This window comes from Cavia porcellus, unplaced genomic scaffold (assembly GCF_034190915.1).
Source record: "Cavia porcellus strain 051 isolate PalLab524CR breed Dunkin Hartley unplaced genomic scaffold, mCavPor4.1 scaffold_6, whole genome shotgun sequence".
NCBI classification, from domain to species: domain Eukaryota; kingdom Metazoa; phylum Chordata; class Mammalia; order Rodentia; family Caviidae; genus Cavia; species Cavia porcellus.
In genome coordinates, this window is record NW_026947489.1 from 44,257,801 (window position 1) to 44,281,169 (window position 23,369).

Sequence of the window (23,369 nt, forward strand, 5' to 3'; positions counted from 1 at the left end):
CTTCCTCTCCAGCATTTCTTTTAGGAACTGGATGGCTTATTTCCTACTGCCACATTGAAATTTTACATTTCTCCCCTTCCTCGTTCACTATTTATGATTATTTGTCAGCTCTGGGGCAGGACTCACAGCAACCTGATGGAACATTACCAGGGATAAGCTAGCAAACTGAAGGCATAAAGAAACTCAACACAGGTTTCTCTTTTTTATTTTGTTTTTTTAGTTTATTCTGTGAACAGAAATCACATTCCAGTTCTCATAGGAAATATGAGATAAAATATGATGAACTGTTAAATTTAAAAATGAATTGCTATAGGAAAAGACACATTGTTTTAAATTCCCCTCATAATATTCCCCCTCAATTTGAATGCACTTTTGTATCATTCTCACCATTTCCTGAAGCAAATCTGACTTCCTGAGTGTTTTTACTTACATTATCATGGCTGCCTCTGTCTTGTATCAATTCAGAGCATTTATCTTCCAGGGCCATTTTCACATTGGAGAAGAGCTAGAAGGTTCATCATCTGCCAGGTCTCGTGAATTCAGGTGGAAGAGGGCAGAAGGTACTGCTTTTATACGCCACACCCGTCTTTCCTTTGGAGGGCGCTCTGCAGTACCATTCTCTGTATTTTTTAAAACATCTCATAAAGACATGAAAGTTTCCAGAACTGCTTCATAAAGAATGATGATAGGAGGGTATTGAAAGCCAGGCAGAGTACTTTGAAAAGTGATTAATGACAGTGTGTCCCTGTGACTGTAATAATTTTTTTTAAATTTTATACATTCACCACATACTTTGATCACGTGTTGTATTACACCCCTCCCCAATCCCATTATATAGTTAGAACCAGTTGGTAACCGTCATAACCAACCATTTTCTTCTCAAGAAATTACAGAAATTTCCAAGTGGCAGAAATACTCAAAACTCAGTACATTCGTGGTCAACCTATTTATCTCAGAGCACAACATTTTAAAAAATAGAAGAAAAGAAAGTTACTGAGATTGAGGATCTATCCTTAAACACAGAACACTAGAAGAAGAACACAGGCATGCTCCTGTCCTATCATGGACTTTCCCACTTACTAGCTCTGGAAATTAAACATGATACTCAGTTCTTGGGGTTCCATCTGACCAACATGAATGCTATAAATTAGAGGCTCGAGGCTTTACTAGCTAGTCAGACAATGTTCTCAATTTTAGTAGTACCTTCCTAATGATCGGTTTAAATGTTTAAGTATTGTTTCAGCACTAGAGTGTCTGAGCCATAAGATTTAACCTATTATAACTACTAAATCCCATATAGAGTTTAAGTCACCAACAACACAACTCTAAAATCATCTCCCCAGTGTAGAAACATTAGGTTTTTTTTTTTTTTTTTCTGAATCTTTCCTTGGTTACATCAAACATTTAATTCAAGAACATCATTTTTGTTGTTTTATTTTGTTTTCCTTCCTAAACAGATTTTTAGCTTCTGGGAGAAAGGAATCCTTCCCATTGTTTTCATAGCTTTAATATCTAAAGAATATTTAACGATATATAAGCACTGTTGACTCAATCCCGACTCTTCAAATTTAGTCTGTGTTAGGCTTTTGAGAAACACTAATTTTCAAAGATTCAATCTAGTATTCTCCGGAATGTTCTTTGTAGTTCACGGCATTGTAAAAAGAAAGCAAAGCAACAAATGGCAGCTTGTTTACTGAATGAGAAGTGCTCAAGAAAGAAATATTTCCAGGGGGTTGGCACTGAGCTAGAGAAGCTGTCTACCCCATAAGCTGGCATCAGCTAAAACAAAGTTCATTCTGTCAGCCGCACAATTCTAAAGGCAGATTTTGAGTGACTGTTATTAAAGACATTCAGTGATTACCACGACATGCTTGTTAGACGTGCTTTTTTATTTAACCCCTTTCAATGAAAATATTTGTCAATAAAAACTCTTGCAGCAGTAATGCACGTGTACTGAGTGTGCCTAGGGCCCTACTTTACCAGTTCTGTAGGAATTCATCAAATACTACACTTAAAATTTCATATAAGAGGTCCTTAAGCCAACACCCAGTTTCTTTGCCAACTGAATGAAGAAAAAAAAGGACAGAATGGCCAGGGTGTGTTTTGTTAAGCACACTACATAAGAAATGCATTAGTGAAGACTTTCTTATGCTTGCTATTAGGAGAAACAGCCTATTTTTCAAGGGAAGATATCTATATGGAGTGATATCACCGGTCACACATAGTTATAACTTGCTGGGCAAAATGCTACTTTCCATATTGCAGCTGTCTCAGTCACTCTCAAGAATCAGAGGATAAATCAATTGTAGTGTGCAAGTTGTCAATGCTGTGGAGATTCCCAGGAGGGGAATTTTGGCATGGTCAGTATTTCTAGCTTTTCCCTGAAGGGCCATTTTTGCTGGTTTAAGAACCTAGTGCATTATATGATCTGAAAAATTGGGTGAATTCCCAGGAGAAAGTGATTAGTTCACTCCAAGTTCTAAGAAGAGCAGTCTTCCCCACAGACTTAAAGACCTCAGTACTCCAGGAGACTCCTTTAGCTATGAAGGATCACGAAATCAAATAACCTGGGGCCTCATGCATATAGCAGATTCTGAGATGTTCACTTTGAACTTGTTACAATCTTAACTCTACACATCTGAGAGGGAGAAGTTTAAGGTGTTGATCACCTTAACAACTGGAGTTAAGTGTTGTTGGAACTTTGAGTCACTACGTCCCAAAAAGTTTTATGAAGAAACCCCTGTTCTACGTCATGGCCAGAGAAACACCCACAAATGCTTCTCTAAGAAAACATGCGTCTCACGTGTGGTCCTTCATTCTGTGTGCTTAACACTGAGTTTTAACATTGCAACTTCTCGGCGTTTTTCAGGGTGATCACCTTTCCTCCTCCCCTCCCTTTTCCTTCTTCTTAATATTCCCTGTCTTTAAGAGAGCTCTGTATTTTTAAAATATTTTAGACTCAGTAGCAGTAAATGTTTTCAGACCTTGGATAACACTACCCCTGCTAATACAGGAAGAGTTTAAAACATCTGTGATGCCGAACTTCAAGAAAAAAAGGAAAGAAAAAATAGCAAAGCATTGTTTGTCAGACTGTCACTAAACATTGTCACTCAAAATCAGTCCCATTTGTATATGAAAACTTCTATTGCAGAGTCTGAAAAAGAAAAGCTTAGGATTTTCTAAAAGAAAGAGAGATCATCTTTTTGAGCTGCAGAATAGAAGCTTTTAAATTACTCTCTGGGAAGGTTTGTAGGAAAAATAAATAACTCTGAGAAAAATAGCAGTGTCTATTATGGAGCCATTATTAAGGTTTCAAAACAGTGAAGAATCCTGAAGTACCCATTTTGAAAAGTGACTGTCATCTAGGAGAGATGTATTTTGAACACAGGGTTGTTACATTTCAAACTAAGGTCAAGGAAGAGTTCCGTTGGCATAGGTCAGATAAATCAGCCAGGTTTTTCCACACTTCCTGCTGATAAATCCTGTGTTTTCCTGTTTGGACTCTTCAACAGCTGTTTAAGTGAGTGGGAGATGAAGGACAAGGCCAGATCTCCCAGTATTGGCTCATTTTCCCCATATAAGCAAAGCCTTAACCTAATTTTCCCCCTTCCTTAAAAATACAGGGGTACATGCTGTGGTCACCATACCTGGTGGGAAATCAACGGAATGAAACGTCAACCTCTTACTCTGCTTATGAGGCAAGAGTACAGATCTGTGCACCTTATTAGTGAAGCCTAATTATTGCTGCCCTGAAATCAACATGGCACAATAAAGTATGTACCACGTTCCTAAGAAGGAGACCCTCTGCCCCGTCTTCTCACATTAGTGGTGACCTTATTTACAGTCCTAATCAAAGGCAAACTTTATCAAAGTTTCAGAGTCATCCCTTGCAGAAATCAGAGCAATTCAGTGATGACTAAAACTAGGGTTATGAGTGTGTAGTAATGAAGTTTGGCTTCACAAGTGGAAATTACTAATTTATTAGAGTTCTTTGAGGTGGAAAATAGGCCTGGAGATAAAGGAAAGCCCATAGATGCACTCTACAAAGTGTTTAAAAAGCACTTTTGAAAATGTTCCACACCAAGAGTTACTAATAAATGTAAATGCTATATTCCTGGGGTGAAGGACCATTCTTTTTATCTCAGGAAAAGAACTTGCTTAAGAGATTAAAAATACTCAAAAAACACATAGTCAACCTTGCCTAGAAAGAAATCAGAAGGGAACAAGAGTGAGGTCCCCCAGGGTTGGTGTTAGCACGGGTTGTGTTTAACATTCTCACCGCGTGAAGCAGACAAGCAACACAGTTCCACTGTCAAGGCTCACTATGCAATGCTTGTTTCAGCGGGTCACACGTGTGACTCAGGAACGGAGAGTTAAACCCTTTCTTCAGTACTGAGGTTGAGCCAGGGCCTGGAACATACTGGCAAGTGCTCTGCCACTGCACTATGTCCCCAACTCTTTTTAGTTTGGAAGAGGGGCTCACTATGTTGCCAAGGCAGCCCTACAACTTTCGAGGCTTCTAAGTAACTGGCTTATTTTTAAATCTTGAGGGATATAATTTTAACTAATCCCACATATGCCAGGCCCTCAGCTAAGAACTTTTCATGAAGTATTCTGTCATTTCTTATAATATCCTTAGTAAATACTACTGTACCCATTTCATAGGCTAAGACACTGAGGTAGAGAATAGTTCAATAAGTGCTCCAAAAGCACCAGGCATGGTCAGAGACACAAGCATATATAATAAACCCGTTCTCTGTGATGACTTAGGAGAAGAAAATCATTGATAGTTGTTTACTATATTTTATGCTATTTCAATTTGCAGCTCCTTCAAAAATGCCTTAAAGACAATGACTTCTACTGAATATTGCACTTCAGTTTGATTTACTGAAGTTTATAAAAGTATTTGTCAGCCTTCAGTGGCTATTTATTTTTATGAATTGGTAGCCCATTGGTAAGAGGACATGATTTTCTTTTCTGTTGCCAGTCAGGAATTCATGCTCTCCTTTGATTTATTTTGACCTGTGTGTGTGTGTGTGTGTGTGTGTGTGTGTGTTTACACATGCAGGCATGTGTTAAAAAATGTTTAGGTCATGTCATGAAAGCTTAATAAGCAGAATTAATGGAATGAAAAATGAAATTGTGGATCTATTTTCAAAGGAGTACTTACGGGGAAAAAAAACAACAAAGTCTAAGGTTCAGTGAGTGAACACAATATTTGGGGACCAGACAGAACAGAATTGCCTTTATGTTTTGTTTTAAAACAAGGATCTTCTCTCCTGATAGGGCCTGAATGTGAATACTGGGGATAGAGACTAACCTCTGTGGTGCTTCATGTCAGGATGGCTTTAACCAAATGAATCAAGCTTGTGGCAAGTTCTGCTTAGAAACAGCCATGAGTTACCAGGAAGGGCAGAAATTTGAAGGGCTTCTATTCATCAATGAATCCGTATCTCTGCATAGCTAATCATGATTTCGATTGCTACATGGTTGTTTCATTGGATAGCTTTCCTTACCACTATAGTTGGAAGTGTATAAACAACAAGAAAAGGGGCTTTTGCTATTTTGTATGTCCTCTAAAACCAGTAAACATCTGAGAATTAAGAATTGAACTGAATTTAACTGGATATGTTAAGTTAACCTATCTTTAATTTAGTCTTTGCCATTTCTGTGACAAAAAAGTGATATGCTCCTTTTTACTCTTCAGTGTAAAATTTCAGATATTTTTCATTTAATTAAGTTAGATGAAAATGCAATCTGTATATCACATATTAATATTACTTTCATGTACACATATATTTTTACAAATGCAAATCTTGCTATCGGCTGTACTGGAAAATAATCATTATTGTACCTTTATCAAATGAGGTTAGCAATTAAAAATAACGGGTGCAATGTTCAGAAGGGTTGTTAGTTAAAGAAATAAAAGCCTAAGCTGGCCCAAACGCAAAACTTTGCAGTTTTTTACATGGACATCACAAATTCCTCCAAAGCACCTTACACATTTTGCACTATACTTCACATTAGTTGAGCCCTGTGTGGAATAAGAAAACAAAGGGGAAAAAACCTCCTTCTAATGCCTTCGGTAACTTCTCAAACAATCTGAGCAGTTCAGATATATATATATATATATATATATATATATATATATATATATATATCTGTCTTTTATATATATATATATAAAAGCTTAGTGCATTTATGCTAATATTACCCCACCTGGAAAAAACTGGGTTTAAGTATCTTCCGAAATCAACAAGCAACGCTTCATTTATTCCACAGTGGCACCTTTGTAGCCCATGGGTACTCAGGATGGGACACAGGGGTGATGGTGATGGTCGAGGTTCTGCTGTAGAAATTGCAGGTGGAGAGTTGGGCTTTGGGGGTTGACATGGAGAGAAGCAGCCGAGAGCCAGGAGGAAAGGATGTCATGTTTCTCGGAAGGGCCGCCAAATCAGAAAGCAGACAGGATCTCATTGGAGGAGCTCCTTCTACGGCAACTAATCCTGTCATATTGAAAGACAATTGTAAATGTTCTCTCCAGAAATTGTCCGCCCATTGCAGCTAATCAAACACACGCACCAACACAGACCCACTCCCTTGTTATTACCCCCAGGCACCTGGGCTCACAGCCGGCTCCAGAGAGAGAGAGCGCGCGCGCGCGCGCACACACACACACACACACACACACACACACACACAGCCTGCGGATTGGCCAGAGCTTGGAAGTCGCAGGTTCCCTAGGAAATCGCCAGAGGCACTGGGATAAGCGTTCCTAGTCCTACACTAATTACAACTTCTCTGCACTTTGGTGAAGCAATGAATCCCGCCCAGCTCGGTGCCACCTCCTCCGGGTCTCGGTTCTATTTCGTTCTCCAGGCTCCTCTGCATGAAAGCCAGGTTTGAAGTCTTATTTGCTTCTCCTTTGTAGTTTGGCATGGAGGGCGGGGGAAGGGGCAGTTGAACTCCGGGATCTACCGTGGCCAGTCCCAGACCTGCGGAGCGCCAGTAGCGGTGCAGGGTGCAGGGCTCTGCCAGCGCGCGAGCCCCGCAGCCCTTGCGGAGCCTCTGGGTCCGGCTTCTCCCCGCCTTCCCTGCCCCACCCCTCTAGTGTCGCGCGGCGCCAACTAATCTTCTCCTTTTCTCTTGCAAGATCAAGGGAGAAAGCAAGCCAGCGGCTGGCTTCGGACTCTAAGCTGTTCGCAGCTCGCGCGCGGAGTGGGTCGACCCCGAACCCGCTCAGGACTCCTTGCTCCTCCAGCCTCCACCAAACCACAGCCAGGGGTGGAACCAGAGCTAACACGGCGGCAGGTAAGGGCGCCGCGCTGCCCACTTCTCCGCTGGCCGTACTCCGGGCTGCTTCTTCTGGGCGCGGAGAGGTCTGGGTTTGGGGGAACTGGAGGGGGATCTTCCACACGTGCGGATTTTCCAAAGGAAACTTTCGCTTCCGGGAGGGGTGAGGGCGGCGATGGTGGGTTTGGAAGGAAGGCGAAAAGGAGAAACGGCGTGGGGCGTGGGCGCAATTACGCGGGTCAGTGGGTCCAGCAGAACATAGAGAAAGCAGCCTGCTGGAGCGTCGCTCCCTATTCCTGCGTGACCTCCCCTCTGTTGTCACCAGCCCCTGCTCTGTCTGTGGTCATCCTCCCCAGATGCTCTCAGGGGAAAAACAGAGGTTTGCCTCTGGCCCCGCCAGCTCCTGAGGTGTGACCCAGTCAACTGCGCCTGGAGCGCAGGCCCTGCTCATCCCTGCTCGGGAACCGTCCCCGACTGCTTCTTCTGAGTAGCCCTTCAGTTTTGGAGGGACCTTTGGTGTTGCGTCCGAGCGCCGCGGCCAAGGTTACAGGGGAAATAAAAATAGGGAAAGGTTTCCAAGACAAAAGTAAGAGAAGCCTTGGGCTTCTCTCTCCTGTATCCACCGGGGGCCAGAGGTTGGTGTCTACCGCGGCTGGGGGCAGGGTTCAAGCCTGAGTCGCTTTGGCCCCTGAAGGCGGGTTTGCCATCAAATCACTGTGGATCATGAACCATAAGGAGGAGAAACCTGAGCCTCCAGTGTCCCTGCAGGTCCACACCTGCAGATCTGAGGAATCACCGCTAACTTGTGGCTTTCAGAAACCACTAGGTGCTGTCCAAGCCCGGTAGTGCGCGGAAGGCATAGAAATTTTACCTATGCTCTGCTCCCCAAGCCCCTAGGGAGTCAATGAAGCTCGCCTGGCATAGCGCTCTGGTGTCGAAAATGCTCCCGAATTACTGACTCGGAGCGGAGCACACACCCTCTGTCTCCGTGCGCCTCGGGCCCTTCTTCCCTTCTTCTCTTTTGTGCTCCCTGCCTGTCTGCGTCCTGGAGCCCTCTCTGACCCACGGAGCTCGTCCAGGGGAAGCTCGACCATGCCATAGTCCCTGACTGTGAGCCCAGGGATCCGGCATGGGTGGAACTGTCCACGGAGAGCTATTGGGAGCGCAGAGGCAGGAAGGGAGCCTGGGCATGGAGATAAACGCTTAGCGCAAGCAGACCTGCCGGCAGACGTGTCACCCAAGCCGCCCTTTGGTGTCCTTATGTCAGTTCACGGCCACAGCAGCACGTCTGTGCACTGCAGCCAGCAGAGCTCCAAGTCTGCCCGCCCGCCCGCGCTCGGCGAGTCCGCTATGGCGCGGCGCCTCTGCTCCCCACGCTCTGGAGTCCCCTTGAGCTGACTTTCTATTTCCCTTCCTCTCTTGTTTTCTTTATTGTTTTGCTTTTATTTTTTGCTCTTTTCTTAGCGCTGGGCGGCAGTAGGTACTCGGCAACCTCTGGTGGACCGTTCCCTGGTACACTCAGCCAGCGAGACAAGCACACTTTCCCCACGCTCTGCCACACACCCGCCTGCGCTCCAGCGCACAGCCACCACCGCCTGGCAGAGAGGGCACACAGCCTAGATTCCGAGGGAAACCCGGGGGCGACCAGGAAGGCCTCCAAAATAACTGAATCCGAACTGGGGGTGCAAAGAGGGACGCTGTGAGGCTCCAGCAGTGCCGGAGGTAGAGGGCGCGAAGGCTGCAGCGCTCTGGCCTTGGTCCCCACTCTGCTCCACTTCGTGTCCCTGCCAGATTCTCTTAGGGAAGTCGATGACCCGGCGCAGGGTTGGTCTAGCACAGGTCTCTTCTGTCTTTGCAATTCTGTCTTCTTGGGATGGCAGACAAGCAATCTATAAATTCCAGGTTAATGAACTCTAGGCTGAGTGGCCAAGGTATCTTGCTTGCAATTAGTGCATACATACACATTGTCTTGATGTTTATGGCTATAGATATTACAGGCGTCATAACAGACACAAGTTTTCACTGCTATGCAAATAGCAGGGATGATGGTACACTGAATTAGAAATCACTAACAATTAGGCATGCCCTTGTCATCTCTAGGGGAGAAGTCATCTCTAAGCTCTGATGACCTTAGAAGTCAAACCAGTTGATGTGGCCAGGAGACAGTTTTATGCTGGGAACTGTACTGTACTGGGCCACAATTTGGAAAGTGGACTTCTGAGATCAAGAGGATGGAAGAATTCTGTGCCAAAATTGTCACTGCAGCTTTGCAGGTTTGGAAGGACTCAAGAAGTAATATTAATGTCAACTAAGTTTTTATTGTTATCACTATTATTAATAATAGATTCCAGATGTGGCAATATAATAGGTAGGCATTGACTTTATTTATTATTGGTGTAAATAATCAGCCAATAAAAAATTTAAGATAAAACTTGACTAGCACAGAGGCATGCGAGATTCAGCCAAGTTGTTTATTGTTTTAAAGCTCTGTGAAGGAAGGAGACTGGGAATGGGGATAGGCCTAGGATCCAACACGCAGAGCAAGCTGCCGACAGATGTTTTGTCTTCCCGTACAAGAAAGAGATGATGTTTGTTTATCTAAATGTGCCTGAGGGTTCCTGGAGGGGATTGGAGTCAGAAAATATGTGTATTGGACAGAGGTCCCCATCACAGTCCAACACAAGAGAACACAAGTGCACCTCCGGGCCAACTTCTGAGACAGATGTGAAGGAGACTAGTAGTTCAAACACAGGTAAACATCCTTTTGGAGTGAGTTTCTAGAATCTCTCGGTTTGGGGAGGATGGATATTTCTGCCTTCACATTAAAAACAGACAGACAAAAACCACACAGCCCTAAATACAGCCATATCTCCTTCCTTGCCAGTTGGATGCATTCAGAGGGTGACTTCTCAGTTCTAGTACTGACCTGCCAGGCCCCAGGGTCCAGGGCAAAGGGAAAATACACAGCTTCTGAGGTAGGACGAAAAGCATGCAATGCCCAGCCTGCTGTCTGGTGGTCAGGGACTGACAGAGCGGTTGCTTGTCCTCAGTGAAGATCAGTCCCTCACTGACCTACAGCAATTAGTGAAGTTAAGTGAGTGCAGAAGAGAAAAAAAAAAAGGAAAGAAATCAGGACACAGTGAGAGGGGAATAAAGAGGGGATGAAGTAAAGAAATAAAATAAAAAAGAAATCCTGAGAACAAGGATCCTATGGACTGGGGTCTGGGTCCAGCCTCCACCACAGGCTCGGCTATGCTTCAGGGTGTGAGAGAATGCCCCTTGGTGATTTTCTGCACAAGGCCCATCCCTAATCTTATCTTAAAATTGCTTCCTTTTAAAAAGTGAAACAGAAACTGCCTTTGTACCAAAATTCCCCAAAACAACTGATTTTCTCTGTTGCAAATGATTCACCACTTTATGATGTGTGGTGTCTTGTGTCACCCTGTTCTAGTGGGTCCTTCCTATCAAACACCATCTAGATTGTTCTGTGGTAATTAGCAACTGCTCATCTTCTGTTCCCCATCATCCATCCTCACTCTGCTTCCCTCAGGTTTATTGAGCAGGTGTTTGGACTCTTTTCTGTAAGGGTCAGCAGTGCATCACCCTAGCCACACTGGATCATGTGGTGATGGTCTGTGTTCTGTGTGAAGCAAAGACACTGACCAGCTCTCCTGGGACATGCATTTGCCAAGTCTTACGTCTCTGGTAGCATCTAAGCAACAAACATGCATTAAATTATCTGCTTCATTTAGTATTTCATCCTCACAATTGAAGGTAGTGGTGGCACAGTCTCAGAACTTACAAAATCTTGTTTGAATGCATGAATCAATGGGCCCATTTTCTTGTTTTGTCATTGCAACTATCCCATGAGAGAAATGTCATTTTCCTGATTTTTCAGAGGAGGAAGCCAGCATGCAGAAGAGTCCAGTAATGGCCCAGGCTCATACGGCTGGTAGGATATAGTCCTGCTAGATTCTAGAGTTTTGGTCTTAGTGCTGGTAGGTTTTCTATACATAGTTGTATCATTTGTTTCCCTGTGTTCAAGAAAAACAAAACTGTGGAATTCAGAGTTCAGTGACATTCTCTCCATCTGTTTAATTGAAATTTGAATATTCTTTTTGGATTCCCTAAACTCTAAGCAAAGAGAATTCAGTGCCAAGTAGACACTCAGGCAGCACCACTTGCTCGTTCTATGCAGCCGGGGACTGCCCACCAAAGAAGGACAGAGGCTCCAAAATGCCATGCTGGGAGGTGCCACTTCTATCTCTCAACGATACTGAAATCTTACTAAAGAGATTTTCTGGTGCCCGAGGCAAGGAGGGAAGGGGAGTTTTGATATTATCCACTTCAACTCAGGGTAAGTGTTGCAGTGGATAAACAGACTACCCAAAGTGACACAGCAGAAGAACACCTATGCCAGCTTGCAGTCGGTCTCGTCCCTTTGCCATGCTGAACCCTCTCTTACTATTGTTGGCAGGGCAAGTGCTTAATTTCAGTCGTTCCATTTAATTTTAATCAGAACGTGCTGTCCAGACTTCTCTGTAAGGCATAATGTGCCTTTGTGAACTGCTGTGGACAAAAATGAGATAGATTCTATTTGTCTTACCTCCTTCTACTCTATGTATTTTATACTTACTTCAATTTCTTCTTTCGTTTTGCACATGTGCCATCTCCTTTTATACTATGACCTAAATATACAACCATCTTAACTGGTGCCGTTACCATGGTAATGTTTCACGGTAGATAAGGGTACACACTGGAAAAAAAAATTTTTTTTTCTTCCCTCTCCCCTACCCTTTGGCCTGGATCCAAGTTTTCACTGATTGGCGCCCTCTGGTGTTCATTAGTGGGAAGAACACTGGTTGAGTAGAACAAGAACTTGCTTTTCAAGGTTTAGGGGAATGTCTATTTCAATTACAATTTAAAATTAATATGTTAGACAGATTTTTCTTAATATAAATAAAGCAAGAAATTAAAAGAAGATATTTGTTGCCTAGGCGTTAAAATGATGTTTACTTATGCAAAGTTCTGAAGAGTTATAGCAAAGGAAGGAATATTTCTTCAAACGCTTAATGTTTTTATGAAAGTGTTTTCATGGGAAAGAGGCAAAGAGATGCAATTCAGATGCCTCTGATAAGCTACTTGCTGTTTTTCAGTCTTTAAGACCTCTAAATGGAAACGTTCTATTTTAGAATGGGGATTTTTTTCTTGATGGGAATATTTGTAAGTTTTCTCTCTTTCTATGCTTGTGTAAATCCAAATATCAACCTGCACACTATTATTAATTATAAATGATGTAACATTTATAATTAGAAGTGAGGCTGCAACTCTATAAACTTCTTCCCTCCAAATACTATGCCACCCTGCATCAGCCCCCAAGGCAAAGCAGCTCCCTCCCTCAGCTCTCCAGCTCTCCTCCCTGTCAGCACATCTCTTATGAAATTCAGCATCTCTCACACCCTGAACATCACCAGAGCCATATGTGTGTGTCGCTGTTCTCCCACCCTCCCGTCTTTCTCTAGTACAATTTATTTCTCTCACTGCCAGGGTAACTTTTCCAAAATGCAAATCTGAATGTGTGATTCTCCTGTTAAAAATTCTTCAGGGTTGCTCAACTGTTTTGGATAATCCCTCAAATTGAATGCACAGGAGATCTTCCATAACTGATTAAAGCCATTTTCCTGCTGTTGCGTTGCCTGTCATTTTTTCATTCTTTGATAGCACTAGGACAGAATACAACCAAGCAGTTAGCTAGCATGACTAATGCTAAGTAAATGCAAAATAAATAGTAGGTAATATATGTCTTTCTTCTTTCTTCTCTTCCTCCTCTTCTTTTCCTTCTTCCTTTGCATGAAATTTATTATTATTATATCAATAAGCAATACCAAAACCAGCATAGTTATTATCTTATGCATATAATAAATATAATAATGTGATATTGCTGGCATTTAATATTCAATTTAAAGAGCTCAGAGGATTTGCCAGAGTTGTTTTCCTGGATATTAAACTAAATTATTTTCAAAATTAAAATACTGAGCAACTTAAATGATTTTATTTGGCAGATAATAGAGTGACACCTACAACTGGTTAAAGGTACAGATGAAGTCTAAGGTAAAAAAAGGGCTATGTTTTTATAAATCATGGCAGGTATACATTTAAAATATATTAGCAGTAGAGAGCTTTATTTTTTTAACAGTTGACTTTCTTTATTCCAAATGTTTGCAGAGTTTGAAACCCTATATATATGCTCAGTCTCTTTCCTATTATTGTATTTAGTGAGCTATAAACATCTTCACAGGCTAAATGGAAGTTTAAGTTCAGATTTCCAGCACATGGATAATGGAACAGCAACAACAAAATGAAAATCTGTCTCTGTGGGATAAATGAAAGTAAATAACAGTTTAGTAGCAAGCTAGTGTTTTGGGAGTGGTCTGTATTTATTGGTTTCAAAAGAAAACCGCAGAAACTCTTTTGCCAGAGGCTGAGAACCCTATATGCCCTTCTATGTGGAACGGACCACCTTTTTAACACTCCATGTTCTTAGCCAGTGCTTTGAATGGCAAGGTTCTGAACTAATTACATCACCACCATCTTCTAAGAAGTCTTTTAAAGGAGACTAATTTACAGGCTGAATACCTAAAATGCTTTATTCCTCTGGAGAAGAGCATGAGTCGGCACTTTGGAGGTGACTCCCAGGAGTCCGGATTTTTAACAAGCACTTGGCTTCACCCTGAAGAGGGCAATCATAGGTGTACATCTTAAATAACAGAACGACGCATTGAAAACATGGTGGGTCAAAAGGGAAAGGAGAGTACTCACCTCCCACACTGCTGCCAGTGGTATCATAGGAGTTTTCCATCCCCTTGTGTGCCCCCGAGGTCCAGGAAGAATGCTTACTTGTGCCAAGAGATGCTTTGATTTCTGGGCAGGTTGTAGCTGGAAGGGTGGGTAACAATGCTTGAGAAAGCCATGAGTAAAGAGGCTTCTCTTCTGTTACTATAGGAACCTGCATCCATGACTGTTTTGATGGGGCACGGTTCTATCTCTGCCCTTGATGTCCTCAGAGTGGGTACTGCTCTCTTCTTTCTAAGCCTGGCTTAGTTCTTCCTCAGGCCCCAATTCCTCTTGTTCTCTTTGATGTCTGCCCAGACGACATAGAAAGCCCATCTCTGCATGCTCCTGTGGGATATTCTGTCTAGGTTTTCATCACATATCTCACTGGATAGAGCACCTGGGCATATTCTTCCTTTCTTTCAGCCCAGGGAAAGGAGTTAGTGAGAGAGAGGAGTAGTCTTAAATGTAAATAGGGATGTGTTTGGTTGTTTCTACGGCATAGTATTGGTGCACTGTCCCCAACTCGGAACAGGACTATTACAGTAATTTTTTCTGATGCTACTCTTGACTGTTAGTCAAGAAGATCTTTTTTCTGTTTTAATAAATCAGATAAGTTTTTTCTTACCTCACTACCCATGAAAAACCAATAAATAAATGAAATAATGTAGGAAAATGAAATCCTTATTTTTTGATTATACAAATAAGTACCAAGGAGCTCTTTTCAAGGGGCAGCACGGGAAGCTAAAGAGTTATCAGAAGGCTAATTGCCTTCACTTTTCAGAAAAAATTAAGAACAGAACAATTTGACTGATAGAGTAAAATAATCTTCACACACATTTTTATATTGCTGAGCTTGAAGATTTTCCAATCTCTGTACCTATTTTGGTACTGTCACAAAGGCTAGAGGCTTCCACACATAACCAGCATGGAAACAGGAATTCTACTGGATTGTGTACTTCTTTTTGGAGTGCACATCGACACTTGGTTTCATTCAGAGAAAAGACAAAAGTGGTCCTAGGACCAAAATATGTTTCCTAGCTAAGTATGCTGCTTTCTGTCTTTCCCTTCAAAAATTACTTGTCAATCAGGCTTTATCAGTGTAGTGAATGCCATGTTTTCACATATTGGCTTAAATATTAAAGACATTTTTTATATCAGTGTGTTTCATAGAAAAGGGCTCAGGGCATCTCACGTTTGGTTTGATTTTAAAAAGAGGATGACCAAATTTTTTGTGACTAGATATTTCCATATTAAGTGAAACTTCAGAATTGTGAATGAGATACACTTCTGTGACAATGATAATGACAAAAAGAAAAAGAAAATGTGAAACTACATCTGTTGTTTCTCATGTCTACAAAATTTTGGTACCTTTGCTCCTATAACACCCACCCACCCTCTTGGTAAATTTTTGTTATCTTGGCTTCCCAAACAGAAACTGTGACCTTCCTGCAGATGTCTTGACCCAAGAGTGAGTTTATGGCTTTGACATCCATCCCACCTCTAAGGTCAAAGATTATTTTTTAATTGTTTGTTGTTGCTTTTCTTTATTATACCATAAGCAGCTTCATGTAAGGATGTCTCATTTTATTTCTTGCTGTCTAAATCTGAAAAAGCTAAGGAAAAAAGGAATAGAGGTAAATCTCACTTCCAATTAGTGTTCTGAAAATGGAAAGATGGAAAAGTTGGGTTCATGTTAAAAGAATGAGTCTCATGTGAGGTTTCAGAACCAACGTCACAACCAGGAACTTCTAGTTCAATTTATAGACTCCACATTTGGAAGGGAAGGGGCCTCCGTAGTCCTCTGGGAGCTCTCTCTGGAGGTGGAAGTGAAAGGAATTTTAGCAAGGTTTCCAATATGGAATTTCTTAGGTTCAGAATACGACTTCATAAATCTTTATAAAATGTAAATGTACTGGCCATTTCTGTTGAATACAGAAACACTGAGTGTTGAAAATTATTTGATCTCTTTTGAGTATTTTATACTGCTGTATTCCCTTATTTTGCACAACAATTGCTATTACTTAATGCTAACTTCTGCATTGCAGATGCACAAACAAAAGACTAAAAGACTAACTGTGCTAAGAGATGAACCATCAGTAGATTAATTCTGTTCTCGTTTATATATCCATTGTCAACTCTAACTACTTGTTTACATGCCCTGAGTCTCTTGAGAATCATTAGTGTCTATTGGTAAATAATACCAGCTAATTTTTGCAATGAATTAAAATTTCACACTATTGCATTTCAATATCAGTCAATATTTTTACATACTGACACTTTTAATCAAGGATTATCTTTCACAAGGGAGCTACAATGGGGCCCTAATTAATTAAAGTGATAATTGTTCCTCTCTCCCTTGCAGTTTGTTACTTACATAACACATCCTGTAGGAAATTCACATCTTTAGCACTGCTTTTTAAAATCCTCCATTTATAGGGAAATTCTTTTGTTTCTGTCTCCGTAAGAATTTATGGAAAATTCAAATTATTTTTATTTTCTAGCTGTGATAGAGAGTGGTCCTATTTGTTTTCCACTGAGTTTCCATAGTCAAGCAAACAAAATCACATCTTTCTATCTCTGTAGTGTTCAGATTGAATCCCAGAGGCACTTTTCATGCAAGAAAAAGAGGTTGTCACACGGCTCCAACTTTGATGCTCATGGCTTATTTTAGCTTCTTTATCACCATGCAAGTTCCCATGGTCCATTCCTCTTGGATCTGTTTTCTGTCTCTCGGTCTTCAGCCACTTAATTGCTCCTGTTGCTTTATAACTTTTTTCATTGCAAGAGCTTTGTTATAGTTTTCAGTCTGGTTTAGTCTCAGTAGTTTAGTAGGCACTGAATCTAAATTGCTGTCTGTAATTGGGAGCCTGCTCTCTTCTGTAATAAATCCCACTCCCATCCCCATAGTTTGGCACTTCTTGGTGTCTGAAATATATATTTAGAAATAATTGATGGCGACTCTAAATCCATAAGATGATTTTCCTAAGACCTTAGAATACAGAACACCAAAATCCCTGCACTCTATTTTGGTCCAGTTTTCTAAAGGTCATGCCTGCTTGGTTTCTTTTAATTAAATTAGTTTGACTTATTTATTTGACTCGCAGGAAACACTGTGCTGCATTTTACAACTATCTCTCCAAAGCCTAGGTGTTCTCATTTGACTTTATTAATATTACTGAAGTGAAACGATACCAAGAGGTTAGTCAACCAAAATTCAAATTCTTTCTTTTCTTTTTTTACCATATATGATTACTAAAATACAGCTTTTTTTTGTTGTTGTTATTTTTAAGGTAGGTTTTTAAAGGTAGCCTTTATATTGGAGCTGTTTAATTTAACAGCAAAATAGAGTAAAAGATACTAAGAATTCTCGGACTCTGTGTCTTCATACATACAATGACCTTGTCTATGGTCAGCATCTCCTACCAACATGATCCGTTCGTTAAAACTCATGAATCTACATTAATAAATCATCATCAACCAGGGTCCAAGTTTATACTAGACTTCCCTTTTGATGCTATACACTGCATGGAATTGACCATAGATTTGCCACGTATCCACCATTTTAATATCATAAAGTGTATTTCTAGCGCCCTGAAAATTCCCTTTGTTCCCATTATTTATCCATCCCTCCTCACTAACTCCTGACAACCGTTTGTCAATTTATTTTAACATTTCTGGTTTGCCCTTTTCTAAAATGTCATATAGATGGAATGACATTGTAGCCCTTTGGGGTTCATTTATTTTACTTAGTAAAAGGGCACTTAAGTTTCTTTTTTGTCTTTTTATGGCTTGATATTTCATTTCTTTTTAGGGTTGAATAATATTCTCTTGTGCTGGTTTTACACTTTGAGGTTTATAAATCAGTAAATATCTTCTATTTCTCCCTAAGGATAAATTTTAGCGCTACAGTAGAGAACTATTTTTTTCTTTCCAAATGTACATTATTTTGTTCTTCTACTGAATTTCCTCCAACCTTCATTTTTCACATTTAAAAATTCAGGAACTTCCCAGTAATCATCATAGAACTCATGTTCTGAGTATTCTAATTCTCTTTATTTTTCCTTTAACATACCCTGACCATATTTCAGTCATTAGTGTAAAAACAGAATTATTATTTGGTATCTCATGGGTTTTATTTAACTATTTTTCTTTCTCACAGGGTATATTTTACCTCTTAGTTGAAAGATTTTCATAGTTTATTTACTCAGTTTTGACAACTCTTCTGATTCTTTGTGTTTGAACTTAAGAAGAAAATTATTTCTTTTCAATTTTTCTTCCTCATTTGGTCTCCCAAGACATAGCTGTAACATTCATGATGAAACTAACTAAAAACATTTAATGAAAGACCACTTTATGAAAGACTAAACTTACCTCTAAATAAAATACCGTAAAAATGTATTTACCAACCAAATTTATTTAACAATATAGAAGTCCTCTAAATTGATTTACTAACACCTTGGGATGTGCTTTTGCCTCCATCCTCTACATTTAGGGACACTGATGCTATTTGACACTAGTTTGGTCGCTCCAGTGTTGTAGACAGGGGCTTTGCACTGGATAGCTAATGGTATACCCTTATTTAGCCTAACTTTTAATGTTTTCATTTAGGCTTACTTTTTATTTCATACCTATTCTTTATATTCAACTATTTTATACAGAAAAATTCTCATTAATATCCTCTGTTTTCATCAGAAGAAATATATTCCATAGGAGGAAGTCTTGGGTACCATTTTTATTTTTCTTCTTTTACTTTTCCTCATATTGAGTCTGGTACCTACCTCTATCTGACACAGAGAACAGTTCAGTCAATATTTAATAACGATTTTTTTGCCACTATTCAACTACTTCAGTCTACTTTTTTTAATTTCATAATGCCAAATTACCATTTTTCTAAGGTAGTTCAAAGAAAGTCTTTTTGGATAAAGTTTAGCTTTTAATGTAAATCTTCCCACTTGTTTAAAACACTGTCTCTTAACCTGAGCAAAAATTTCCCTGAGCTACCTCACACAATATGATAGCATAATTTTGTTTCAGCTAAATCTATTGAGTCTCAAGCTTGTGAACATTTATAGATAACCAGTATATTAACTTTGATATATGGTATGTATTAAAAGAAACGTTAGCTTTTTCTATCCCTTATATTCTATACTCAGAGTAGACAGGATTCACACATTTAATCTTAGTGCCCTTGATCCTGGCTTTGTACTATGAATCAATTCCAGTGTAACATACCCTAGATCCCATCATTTCTTTTAAAACCCCCATCTATGACCACATGAGGCTTTGGGGGACATTTAAACACGTTATGCATTTAGCCTCTGAGTCTTGCCAAGATGCATGCATATTCCTTTTACAAAAGTCATTAGTTCATCTCCAAGAGTTACCAAAGTCTTAACAGTTTCACTTTTGCTTAAAGTCCAAATCCAAAGTCTTTTCTGAGATTTAAGGCAAACTCTTAGCTGCAAGAGGATGTACAAATGAAAATTAGCTTAAGCGTGTTCAATAGTCAGTGGAACAAGAAATATCTATTTTCATTCTAAAAATTATAAGCAGGGGGATAGCAAGGAATAAAAACAAAGCAAGATCAAAATTCAGCAGAGAAAACATTAAATCCCATAGTTCCACTTTCAGTATCCAAGGAAATCGGTAGTAAATTGTGAACTCCAAAGGGCTTATGTGGCTCCACCCCAACATTACTTGTGGTGGGTATAGCTCCCTTGGGTTCTTTGTTTGGCTAGCTTTGTTAACTCCTTGCAGCTTTCCTTGTACAATCCATGTTTCTGGCTTCTCTAAATTTCTGGAGTCTCCTCTGCACCTTTGGCTTCACACTCACAGTTTCACAAACTACCTTTTCAGGGGCACACTGCCTGACTTCCCATGCCTTATTCAGAAATCTGAGTGGGAGTTTTTCTGACTCTATAACTCTTGAATTTTTTGTGCACCTAAAACTGGTACCTTGTGGTTGATGTCATGATCTGCTGCCATCTAGAGCAGTGATGCATCAAGGTTTTCTTGGCTGTCTAGGTCCAGTGCCTATGAACCAAATCCTAAGGAACAACTTCCCTAGGCTGCCACCATTTTTGAACATGGTACTCCAGGACTTGCCTTTTACAGCAAAGTCTTTGATTTTTGCAATTTTGAGGCTGTGATGAGTAGAGTCTTTCTGCTTCTTGTGATGCCTTCAAGGCATATTGTCTATTATTTTGTTCCTTCTCAGCAATCAAGATCTTTTCTACTCTGTCTTTGAAGTATTCATCTCTACTGGAGTTTCTCTGGCCAAAGTCACAGTGTTTGAAATTGTCCTGCTGAACTCTTTATTCTTGATTCTCGACATAAATCTGGCTTAAAGCCCCCAACAGCAACCATGCTCCTGACTCAATGTTAGACTGCGTTTAAAATTTCTTCTGTCAGATTATTAGTCCATTGCCCTTAATCTAATCCTCAGGTAAAGTATCTGGACATGAACAAATGCAGACAAACTTTCTGCCAGGGTATAATAATTGGAGTCCAATAATCAGTGCAATTCCTCTTCCTAGCAGAAACCTCTTAAGCCTACTCTTCAACACCATTTCTGTCAAGCTTCCGGTGTCTTGAGCTCTTACCATAATTTGCCATCAAATACAGCTTCAGGCTTTCCATCTGTACTCTTTCAACTAGCATCTCTGAATCTTTCCAAATTCTTCCACTAACTATTCTCAAAGGCTCCTAAACCATGTAGTAAGGTATAGTCATAGCAACGATCCCACTTCTCTGGCATCAAATTCTTACTTACTTTTCTTGTTGCTGAGACAGAATACTCAACATTCAAAGTTCAAGGAGAAAATATTTATTTATCTCACAGTTTATAGAGGTTTTAGTCCATAATCAGTCCATAATCATGGATACAAGACACGGTGGCTTGACAGAGGGGCAACACAGAGGCAAACCAGTTAATGGTTAGTAGAACACAGAAAAACTAAGCAACAAGTGATGAACACAGCTCTTTATATCCTTTATATTTTATCCAGGCACTTACATGCAATTCAATAGCAAAAATGCCTCATTGATATCTCTTATCTCTATAAGTTATTCTTACAACTTAGGTGAAGCACCCTTGATCCTAGCATTGCACCATGAATCACTTCTAGAGCCACGCACTCCAGATTCAGTCACCTCTGAAAAACAGTCCACCTATGACCACATAAGCTTTGAGAGGACATCTAGACACAAACTATAACACAGACCATTTCTTCTCATGTGAGGGAAGGATTTAGTATCATTTTCTCTTTTTACTTGGCCCTATCTGAAAGATTCATAACCAAAGATAAAGATAAATTTATGTCATGAAAGTAAGAGCTGTTCTGGATTGCTTGCCATCATGAAATTTGAGCATAGTACATATTTATCTTTGCTTTTATTCACTCAGTGAATTTTTATTAGACATTTTTTATTGCTGTTGTTCCTAACACGGTACTTTTGGCCTTACTTGTCTCTTTAACCCAATTGCCTTCCCATCTCTCCTGTCAAAAGGAGAGAAACACTTCATTAAACACTTGAGGCTTAGTATTCTCTCAAAACAACACTAGCTATGTTGACCTGTGTTCCATGTCAAGGAAATTTTCTGCTGACCTTTACCACTTTGTATGGGATTTAGGAAGAGAGGTTTGTTGCCTACTTGGGTATGTTCCAAAGGGTCAAACAATATACACTCATTGTAAAACATATTCCCTGTAAGACAATCTGACCATACTTTACATTTATCCTCTAGATTCAGAGATTCAAGGATATGATGGGAGTGTTAAACACCAAGTAGACAGACACCTTTGTATTTCAGTTAAGAGAAACAGCAGTGAATTGTCATGAGGGTTTTCATGATCAATGAAATGTAGACAGAATTTGGAATCTGAATATCCTACCTGTTTCTCTCATGGCTTACCTAGAAATTCAATGAATTCATATTACAATTTTTGTTGGAAATGCTGGAGTTCAAACAGCAATAATTGTCAAAATTTAATGACAGTATGACATCATGCCCAGCCATAGGAAAATGGGGTATCTATTATACCATTTTTCTAAGTCTTATTGAAATTCAGCACCAGTTCAGTGAGTGACTAATCTTTGCAGCAGCTATAGTATGTTCTTACTTTATAGAGATAGGAGATATCAACTAGGCATTTTTGCTACTGAATTGCATGTAAATAATTAGTGAAATAAATTGAACTCACATTTATAAATTTTATATTGTCTCCCTAGTGGAAAAAATAGTAATAAAAATCCAAAAGAGTAATAAGACCCAAAATGTACAATAGATATTGTAATAATGAAAGGGAAAGAAAGTGCTCAAAAGGAAAGAACAACTGGGAGAGTGGACAGGAGTAAAAGAAGCAAGAAAAAAGATTTTATGTATGTAGGTATAAGCACATAACTGTTAGTATGAATAATTAGAGTTTTTATTACTCATTACTCATTATAGTATCCATTTGGACCAGTTTTTTAAAATGTGATGTTTATAAAAACAAATCAACTTAACCTTTAACTCTATATAATCAAGAATAACTTCAACTACACAATGCATTTGTTCCATATGAAACTTTAAAAAGCAGAAGGAAGTGTGACAAATGAACATGTTCATAAAGCTACATCAAATTCTATTTCTTCTGCTTTCTCATTTTAAAGGTCATTAGGAAAGTCTGTTATTATATCTAGAGCCAAATTTGAAAACAAATTGCAGTCCATGCAGTGTCTTTAGAATAAATAAGGAGCAAAATGAAAAGCTGTATTTAGATGTCATCTCTCTTAATTGTGTCAATGTCTTTTTCTTCCAAGTAGCAGATTACCTCATTCTGAAATTTTAATGACCATAAATGGAATCACCTTTGTCACAAATCTTCTCAATGTGTATGTCTACTTTTTTTTTTTTTTTTTTTTTTTTTTTTTTTTTTTGCACTTGCAAGTTAATTTACATCAGGGAAGAGAAGAGGAGTGGCATTTGAGAGTTAAGTGAGGAAATGGCCTAATCTGGGACACTGAAAATTTCATAGTCCAAAGAAACTCACAATGAGGTGATAGAATGTGCTCTCAGAGGACGGGCACCCTGGAGACGTGATGTGCTCCTGGGGCTGTTGGGAAGGCACTTGTGGATCTATTTTAAGAGGCGTTTGGAACTGTGAGAGGACAGGGGAGTAGGCAAGAACATGACAGAAGAGCTGCTTATATACTGTCTTCTCTTTAGGGTTATTCCATGGCAAAACAGAGAAGGATGG

At 39.9% G+C, this 23,369-nt stretch overlaps 1 protein-coding gene and 1 long non-coding RNA gene across 2 annotated transcripts in view; one reads left to right on the forward strand and one right to left on the reverse strand.

Annotated features, from left to right (window-relative positions):
• Positions 1 to 6,252: 6,252 nt before the first annotated feature.
• LOC134476429 (uncharacterized) lies at positions 6,253 to 8,797 on the reverse strand. The gene is made up of 2 exons (XR_010048065.1): positions 8,165 to 8,797; positions 6,253 to 6,506 (listed from the first exon to the last, which is right to left on the reverse strand). It is a non-coding gene; the product is annotated as an uncharacterized LOC134476429 (long non-coding RNA).
• Chrm2 (cholinergic receptor muscarinic 2) overlaps positions 6,533 to 23,369 on the forward strand; it is a 129,458-nt gene continuing 112,621 nt past the window's right edge. The window contains exons 1-2 of the mRNA XM_013159001.3: positions 6,533 to 6,900; positions 7,154 to 7,311. The gene's annotated coding sequence lies outside the window, so the exon portion shown is untranslated. The remainder of the gene's footprint in view (positions 6,901 to 7,153; positions 7,312 to 23,369) is intronic.